General features: G+C 44.2%; 1 protein-coding gene across 3 annotated transcripts in view; it reads right to left on the bottom strand.

Moving 5' to 3' along the window:
- Nucleotides 1–5,450, bottom strand: part of CALU (calumenin) — a 34,087-nt gene extending 28,637 nt beyond the window's left edge. Inside the window, exon 1 of one of the 3 annotated variants that reach the window (XM_003484023.4) lies at nucleotides 5,330–5,450. The gene's annotated coding sequence lies outside the window, so the exon portion shown is untranslated. The remainder of the gene's footprint in view (nucleotides 1–5,329) is intronic. The other 2 variants (XM_003134705.6, XM_021079308.1) reach the window with 2 other exon arrangements.

Consider the following 9,732-nt stretch of genomic DNA (forward strand, 5'->3'; position numbering starts at 1 on the left):
CAGCCTCACAGACACTATGTTGGTTTCTTAACCAGATGAACCACAACAGGAACTCCTCCGTTTTTTTAAATCTCTATTTTATTTATTTCCTTTTTGAACTTCATTATTTCCTTCTTCCTGCTGACTGTAGGTCTTGTTCTTCTTTTTCTAATTCTTATAGGTAATAGGTTAGGTTGTTCAAGATTTCTTTTTTCTATTTTTTTTGAGGAAGGCCCATAGCACCATGGACTTACCATGTTATCTAAAGGTAAATCAATGGTTGTAAAAAAAAATCCATTTCTCCAACTCCTATTTTTCAAGTGACCTATAAGTTTATCTGAAACTCTGTCCTGTCCTCATAAAGGTTAACATTTAATATTTTTTTCTTTAAAAACAAGCAGAAAACTGGACCCACACTGTGCAGGACAGTAGCTACTAGCCACACATGGCTACAAAGCACTTGAAACAAGGCTAGCATGAATCAAGATGTGATGTGTTATACCTTATATCAAAAGAAGGGTATTTTGTACGTATTGGATTAAACAAATTATTAAAATTAATTTCACATGTTTTAAATATTCACCTGTAAATTTAAAATCACATATATGGATTGTATTATATTTCTATCAGATTACACCATGTTAGAGGCACAAACTAAAGGGCTAGAACAGAAAAGGTATCATACTTTTGCAGCCTATCACCAATAATGGTCTGCAAAACTATTCTTATGAATTATTCCAAAAAAATATATACATACACATTACTGGGTCACTTTGTTGTACAGTAGAAATTGAGAGAACACGGTAAATCAACGATAATAGAAAAACAAAAATCTTAAAAAAAAAATGAACTGTTCCAGAAGAGCTGAGAAAAAGTTCATAGCATAAACTTGAATTCCTTTCAATAACAATGATAAGCTTTATGAATCAGTTTATTTATTTATTTATTTATTTATTTTTGCTTTTTAGGGCTGCACATGTGGCATATGGAAGTTCCCAGGCTAGGGGTCAAATCAGAGCTGCAGGCATATGGCCACAGCAACTCCAAATCCGAGCCGCATCTGCAACCTACACCATAGCTCCTGGCAATGCCAGACCTTTAACCCACCAAGACCAGGGCTCGAACCCACATCCTCATGGATCCTAGTCGGGCTTATTATTACCGAGCCATGATAGGAACTCCCCAGTTTATTTTATCCACTCAAAAATTTCCTTCGAATTCCCTGGTGGCCCAGCAGGTTAAGGATCCAGCATTGTCCCTGCTGAGGTGTGAGTTCCATTCCTGGCCTGGGAACTTTGGTATGCCATGAGTGTGGCCAAAAAATAAAAAATAATTACAATAATTTTTTAAAAGCTTTGTGGAGTTCCGCTTTGGCGCAAGAGGACTGGTAGTGTCTCTGCAGCGCCAGGACGCAGGTTCAATCCCCAGCCCCACACAGTGGGTTAAAGGATCCAACATTGTCACAGCTGTGACATAGGTTGCAGCTGTGGCTTGGATCTGATCCCTGGCCTGTGGGCTGGCCAAAGTGAAAAAAAAAAAAAAAAAACAACTACTTTCTATTAGTTGCATAAACACTAATCAGTTTACTTAAAAAATTTTTTTCTCGAAAGCTCTAAATTCTTGCCATTTTTCCCTTCCTTCCTGTTTTTTTTTTTTTTTTTTTTTTCTTCTAAAATCCACTGGTCACAAACACTTAAAAGTAAGTTGTTTCAGGAAAATTTGGATGTTTGGATTAAATTCAACTCCTGAAGAACATTAACACTGAGTGACCCCATAGTTATTCTGGTTGACCAAAGACCCATTGCTCAATGTTAACAGTGGGAGAAATGGGTGTGGTAGTAAAATTCCAGTTCTCTGAGTTGGAAATTCACGGGGGAAAAAAAAAAGGCATTCCTCTATTTCAGCTGGGGACTGAAGACAAAAGCCTGACAGCAATTTCACTATACTAAGACTCAGGTTATAAAATCTAGGAATTAAAGCTATCTGGTTACTGATCTGACATTCCTCACTTACAGACCTCAGTACAAATACCATGAATGGATTATCACATTAAAGTAATGTCACCCTTCATGATTTGATAAGACATGATACTGACACACCATTTATTCAATGTTTCTCTGGTGATGGAACAAATTTACATTAGTTTATTAATATAATCATTCTAATTAGGAAGTGCCCTTGTGGTGCATTGGGTTAAGGATCTGGCATTGCTGCAGCTGTGACGCAGGCTGCAATCGAGGTATGAGTTTGATTCCTTGCCCTAGGAACTTCCACATGACATAGGCGTGGCCAAAAAAAAAAAAAAAAAAAAAAGCCAATTCTAAAATTCTAGTTATTAGTTAAAAAAAAAAAAAAAAAAAAAAAATTCCTCTTTTTCAGGGCCTCACCCCCGACATATGGAGGTTCCCAGGCTAGGGGTTGAAATGGAGCTATAGGTGCCTCCAAACACCCACAGCCACAGCAGATCTGAGCTGCATCTGCAACCTACACCACAGCTCACAGCAACACTGGATCCTTAACCCACTGAGCGAGGCCAGGGATCAAACCTGCGTCCTCATGGATACTAGTCAGATTCGTTTCCCCTGAGCCACAACAGGAACTCCCCCCCCAACCCAAATCTAATCAAATTAGTTGTGTTAAGTGAAAACATACATTTATAAAGCTGTGGCTGCTGAGTACCTAAGTGCAAAGTTTGGCTGTGGAAGAAAAGCTCTAAAATGACAAACTATTACTCAGGTTTCATCAGCTCTACAATCAAATCAACCCAGTACAAACTTAAAACTTTTCTCGCTACAGAGTAAAACAATTTCCTTAAGAAAAAAGTTCTAGAAATTCTAGGAGAATGAAAATTTCCTTTTGGCTGATGAAACTTCAATACCTAATTCACTGCCATAGGAATGCTACATAAAATGTAGTGACAAAAGTTTTGGTTTCTAGTTGTAATTTTGCTGTGCATGTGACACACATTCAAATTCTTGGGAATTTGGTAGTTATTTTAGCTCAACCTTCCTTTAGTGCCAAATGTAAGTAAATAATTTAAAACTCCTAGATGAGGGAGTTCTCACTGTGGCTCAGTGGGTTTAAGAACCCGACTAGTATCCATGAGGATGTGGGTTCAATCCCCGGCCTTGCTTTTGGGTTAAGGATCTGGCACTGCTGCAAGCTGCACCACAGAGCAGATGCAGCTCATATCTGGCATTGCTGTGGCCTTGGTGCAGGCCAGCAGCTGCAGCTCCAATTTGACCCCTAGCCTGGGAACCTCCATATGCCCTGGGTGCAGCCCTAAAAAGACTTACAAAAAAAGGAAGAAGAAAAAGAAAATCCTAGATGAAGAGACCTATCTCCTATGATCTCTCCAGCTGGAAGTGATCTGTACACATTCCTCTAAACTTCTGTAAAATTTGTACCACTCCACAATAATGATCATAGGCTACCTTAAGCTGTCTCCTTAGCTTCCTTCCCTACAGATGTACATTTTTGGAAGGCAGAGATCTCAGCTCATATAAATTAATACATCTCTATAGCCCCTAACAAAGTGTCTTGCACTATTTATATACTAATACATTTTACTGGATTAGTTGGGCGGTACTTGGCGGCAACAGAGTTCCTGCCAGCCGCCACTGCTCCCCAACCCCCAATTCCTCTTACCGGATCTAGCCATCAGTCAGCAATAAGAAAAATGTTACTTCAGCTGTTTTAACTCTAATACATAAGTTACAACATCGACAATATCCTTCTTTAAGAGATCCTCTTTAACTATCTATGAGAGAGAGGATCTAGGACCTTATAGCCTAGTGAGCATCTCCAATGGGCTATCCCTGGGTACACCTCTGTGCTTCCAATACCCCTGGCACAAACGTGTGTGCCATGCACACAGAAAATGTGTGTTAAAATCAACTGATCCCCAGGACTGGTGCGATGTATATAAAATGCCATAAGTATCTTTTGACACTGGATGAATAAAAAGCAAATGATTATATTAACAGTGATGATTAGGAGTTGATTTCAAAGCTGTATCTGAGTACTATCCACTCAAGCATACTCAATTCTTCTTTGCTCATGTTTCTTCTAGTTGTGATTCTCAAAAGAATCCTATTGGAGATCTTTGAATCACTGTAAATCTCAAGATTAGGCCTAGGCAAACTCATCCTCTCCCCACACAAATAAAATTTACAGGTTTCCTCTGGACCCTCATTTGTACTATATCATATAAATTCTTCACTGACGACCATCGTTTGGTACTTGGTTAACTAAATTTACTCAATGAGGTCAAACATGCATTTGTCTTGTATCAAGTTCCATTCTACAGCAAAAAGTAATTTATCAAAAAATCCCACCATTCCCTACCTCTTAGCTACACAAAAAGAAGCAACCTTATTCCTGATTCATTAACGTTGACTTTATGGTTCAGGCCAGAAAATAAATGCAATTGAATTCCCAAAGACACTATTCTGGGACTTTCTTTATACACTTAGGACTTCAGACTAAAGGCCCTAAAGTTTTAGCAGGAGAGCCAGGGAGCTTTTCGCCTTGATGGAAAAGCAGTGTTTGGAGCTGCAAATCACACAACTCCTAATCAGGGCAGCTGTAGGGAATTTAAGTTTATTTATAAACACAGCATGCCAAAAACCAGATCTAGGGTCTGGGGTTAGAAGCAACAAAACAAAGTAAAAATACAATTCCTTAATGAAACTTTTAAATATTTCTGTCGCTGACTGAAGCATGTAGCCAAACCTGAAAGCTTGAAATATTCATCTTTTCTTTAAAACTGTAGAGGTTTAAGAAAAAAAAAAAATCAAGAAGTGTCTTCATGCTTTCTTTCCCCCCTGTTTCTACACCCTCAAAGTCCGCGAACATTCTTGGCAGATGCACGGTCCTCTCGGGATGTGGCCTTGGGGCGGGGCTGGCGGACACAAGCAGACCAGTGCGTGGGAAGCGGCAGGGAGGTGTAACAAAAACGCTATGTGACTGCTCTCCGACCTTCAGGAGGCAAACAAAAATGACCCTTTAGGACGAGGAACTCAGTGACAAGCGGGGCGCAGGGCCAGCGGACGGGGCAAGTAAAGCACAAAACTGTGCCCCACAGGACGCAAAGCCAGGAGCCGTCGTTCATCAAAGACCCAGGCCCCTTCCCAGAGGAAGCGGTAAGGCGAGCGGCGGCCTCCGACATAGACTGCGCGCCGAGGGCCGGGCAGTGGCCAGCAGGCTTAGGCCCCGAAATCCTGAGCTGGCAGAAACAGGGGCCCTGAGCCAAAGAGGCCCTGCCGCGCCGGGAGCGAGATCCAGAGCACAAAAAGAAAGCGAAAAAAGAGGAGTCAGCGGCCGAGGGGCAGTGCACTGCGGTACTTACCTCTAGTCCTAGCGCCCACAGCCCGGGATGCCGCAGCCACCGCTCACCCACCGGCTCAGCTCTACCGCGCAAGCACCGCCCAACCGGAAGCGGCTCCTCGCCCCGCCCCTAGCCTCCTCGCCGGCAGCCTCCGGACCAATCACCGACAAACTCGCCACTGACGCACAGCTCCCCCGGACAGCCATTGGTCCCACGGTCACGTAGTCGGGATTGGCTGCAAAGCGCCACGTCCTCGCGAGCGCGCCGAGTTGCGTGGACAGGATTCCCGCCCAACTCTTTTCCCAGCCCTGCGGGGTTGGCGGGATCTTGGCCAGTTACTACCGGTGGCGTGTGGGCGCGGCTGTCTGGCCGCCACGTCCCGATTCGCAGCGCGTGACTCGGCCTCCATAGGCCTTCTTAGATTACCCTACTAATTATCTTCGTGACCACGAGAACCTGTGGCCGAATTAATCCGACTCTATCAGTTGCCAACTATATTAAACAATCCCAACCTCTCCTTTCCCTTCAGCGTTATTGCCCAGATGGGGTACCCTACTGGAGGCTCTTCAGGGTCGACTCCACTTGGGTCTCCCACCACTCCCTCTCACATTTCTTGCGCTCTGGCCACCATCATCATCTCGGTGTTTCCTAACATCGCTAGTCAACAGACCTTCCCACACAAATACAATTTACAGGAGTGAGGGCGTTTTCCAGATTTTCTGCCTTGTGAATGGACAGTGGAAGTCCCAGTACACAGAAATCCGGGTTCAGATGTTAGCTCTAGAAGCCTTTCCCGACTCCACTAGACAAAGTAATTCCTCTCTTATTTACCCTCATTAGCACTTTGCATCTTCAGTATGCTTGGACAGATTTTGCTGTCAACCGCTGCTTATAACATTTGTCCTTCCCAGACTAAGCTCCAGGGTAGAGATCTGCCTGTATTCATCTTCGTCTACAGGTCTGAGGCTTACTGCCTAGTTCAAAGTAAATGCTTAATAATGTTAAGTGAACTGGAGTTCCCGTCGTGGTGCAGTGGTTAAGGAATCCGACTAGGAACCATGAGCTTGTGGGTTCCATCCCTGGCCTTGCTCAGTGGGTTAAGGATCAGGCGTTGCCGTGACCTGTGGTGTAGGTTGCAGACGCGCTCCGATCCCGAGTTGCTGCGGCCCTGGAGCTGGTGGCTACAGCTCCGATTGGACCCCTAGCCTGGGAACCTTCATATACCACGGGAGCGGCCCAAGAAATGTTGCCAAAAAAATAATAATAGCAATAATGTTAAGTGACCTGAGTGGGTGGAAACCATTGCATGTCCCTGATTTAAGAGGAACACAAGAAATTATTAACGTATTCATTTTTCAAGTCATGAAATTAAAATTAAATGAGGGCTACAATGTTTGCAGCCTACTATGTTCTTAGCACCTAAAGCCTCTATATTTTCAAATCCAGTTGAGACAAGTGGTATGCTTGAGAGAGAGCTAAATACAAAGCAACTTAGTTTAACTATCAAGATGAGAAGTTGACAACAAATTCTTTGGGAATTCAGACAAAGGAGTGACTGTAATCCTTTGTGGTAGCCAGAGGTCTTCCTAAGAAGGTGTGACTCAGGCTGGACTAAGAAATTCCTGAATGCACTATTCAGCAAAAGGAATAATAGCAACAAGGGCAAATAGGAGTCAGAGTAGGAAGTATAATTCTTAAGCCAGAGAGGGGACAAGGGAAATAAAAAAAGGTAGGGGTGGAGGGGGAGCCTGAGTTCTGAAGAGCCTGAGGTAAAGGCAGTGGGAATTGTGGGTCTTCTGAAGGTTTCTAAGCTTGTCCCTACATGATAGAGATGGAATGAGATTGAAAGTGGTTCTTTCAGGGATGTGCATCTCCTAATAGGGATTAACTATATAAAACAGCCTGCATCACAAGGCATTTTTAAATATATATATATTTTTGGTCTGCACCTTCTGCATGCAGAAGTTTCCAGCCAGGAATTGAACCCGTGCCACAGCACTGATTCAATCCATGGCAGTGATAACATCTGATCCTTAACCTGCTAGACACCAGGGAACTTCTTAAAAACGAATGCCTATGAAATCAAGCATTGTGCTAGGTGCTGGCGAACTCATAATGAATAATATACGGCCTTTGCCCTTGAGGAACAGCAGCCTAGCAGGAAAGCTACCCATCTTGGAAGTGTCCTAGAAGAGGCTGGATAAGGTAGTAGGACCCTGCCAGAGATGGGGCCCACCAATCCAGAGATTCCCTATGAATGAGGGCTTGGCCTAGGCAGAGCAAGAGACAGAGAAATGAACCTTTCTATACAACGTAATTTTTTGGGGGGGAGAAGGGGGATGCCTGCTGCATATGGAAGTTCCTGGGACAAGGATCAAACCCGAACCACAGCAGAAACCCGAGCTGCTGTAGTGACAACACCAGATCCTTAACCTGCTGTACCACAAGGGAACTCTACAGGGGAATTTTTGAAAGTGGGAATAACAATTTCCTGGACTTAGTGATGGCTTGGAAGAAAGACATGAAGAAGGAGCACTCAAAAATTAAAGTTTTAAGTGTAGAAAATGGGAGAGTGAGCTAGATGATGGGAAGACAAACTGAGTTGAATTCAAGACATGGTAAATCTAAGGTAATGGCAGAATATCTAAAAAGAAAGAACTAATAGGCTGGAGGAGATACTTAGAAGAGTCCTTAGACCTCGTGGCAACCTCAGAGTTAGAAGGTAGGCAGAGGAAGAAAAGGACACAGGGGGTGATACACATAAGAAATGTTACCATAGCTGCACCAAAGTCCCATCTTATTGTGGCTTCTGTCTCTGAGAGAAGCACGGAAGGATTGTTTATGGCATGTATACGGAAGGCAACCTCAAAAGGCTCATGATATTCTTCAAACATCCCAACTCTGCTCATGTGATGCTATTAAACATTCACTCCACAAATGACTGTATTGTTCACGGTATGCAAGACACAGCTGTGAAAAAAATGGATCAAACTCTCTTATGGGGCTTATATTCTGGCATGTGGCCAATAAACAAGAAAGCAAAATATACAGAATGAGAGATGGTGATAGGTGCCATGAAATAAAATAGGGCAGGAAAGGAGAAAGGGGGGTATTAGGACTATCAGGAGTGGTCTTGCAATATTAGTGGCCAGGAAAGGCTCATGAAGAGAGTGAACATCTGAAGGTGGTAAAGAACATCCCAGCAAAAGGGAACAGCGGAGTTCCCATCGTGGCTCAGCAGAAACGAATCTGACCAGCATCCATGAGGATGCAGATTCAATCCCTGGCCTCGCTTAGTGGGTTAAGGATCTGGTGGTGTTGCCGTGAGCTTCGGTGTGGGTCGCAGCCGTGGCTCGGATCCTGTGTTGCTGTGGCTCTGGCGTAGGTCAGCGGCGACAGCTCGGATTCAACCCCTAGCCTGGGAAGCTCCATATGCTGTGGGTGTGGCCTTAAAAAGATAAAAAAAAAAAAAAAAAAAAAAAAGACGATGACTTAAAAAAAAGAAAAGGGAACAGCAAGGGCAAAGGCCCTGAGCTGAAGCCTGCTTGGAGTGTTTGAGAGCAACAGGAGGTCAGCGTGGCTGGGTACAGTAGCTGAGGAGAGCAGAGGACATGAGGTCAGGGAGGCAGTAGCGGGAATGGGGGTGAAGAGGAGACGGACTCAGCAGAGGACCTTTAGGCCATTGCAAAGGCTTCGGCTTCTCCTATGAGTGAAATGGTGCAGAAGAGGCTGGCTAACTACCAGACTGTTTCCTCTTCATCCTGGGACACAGCTGGACTACATTTCTCAGCATCCCTTGCATCATGGCCATGGACTGAGCTCTGGCCAAGGGAAGAGAGGCAGAAATGATGGCCACCACTTCCTGTATTGGTCATGTAAATCTGCTCTGTGCCGTTCTCCAAGCTCTGTCTCTTCCTATAGCAACGCCTGGAAGCTGTGTAGCACGGATGGCAAGTCCCAAGGTGGAAGGAGCCCAGGGTCCTGTTAAAGAGCCATTCACTGAACAAGAACGCCCTTTTTGAACTTTTCTGTGAGTGAGAAATGAACTTCTATTGTTTATTTTATGCTATTGATATATGGGGGTTTATCTCAGAGAGGCGGCATTACCTTAATACAGATGGGAAGACATGGGAAGGTTTTTTTGTTTGTTTATTTTGTCTTTTTGCCTTTTCTAGGGCCGCTTCCTCGGCATTTGGAGGTTCCCAGGCTAGGGGTCTAATCAGAGCTGTAGCCACCGGCCTACACCACAGCCACAGCAACTCGGGATCCAAGCCTTGTCTACAACCTACACCACAGCTCACAGCAACGCTGGATCCTTAACCCACTGAGCGAGGCCAGGGATTGAACCCACAGCCTCATGGTTCCTAGTCGGATTCGTTAACCACTGTGCCACAACAGGAACTCCGGGAAGACATGGCAAGGTT

The sequence above is a fragment of the Sus scrofa genome, chromosome 18 (assembly GCF_000003025.6).
Source record: "Sus scrofa isolate TJ Tabasco breed Duroc chromosome 18, Sscrofa11.1, whole genome shotgun sequence".
NCBI lineage: Eukaryota > Metazoa > Chordata > Mammalia > Artiodactyla > Suidae > Sus > Sus scrofa.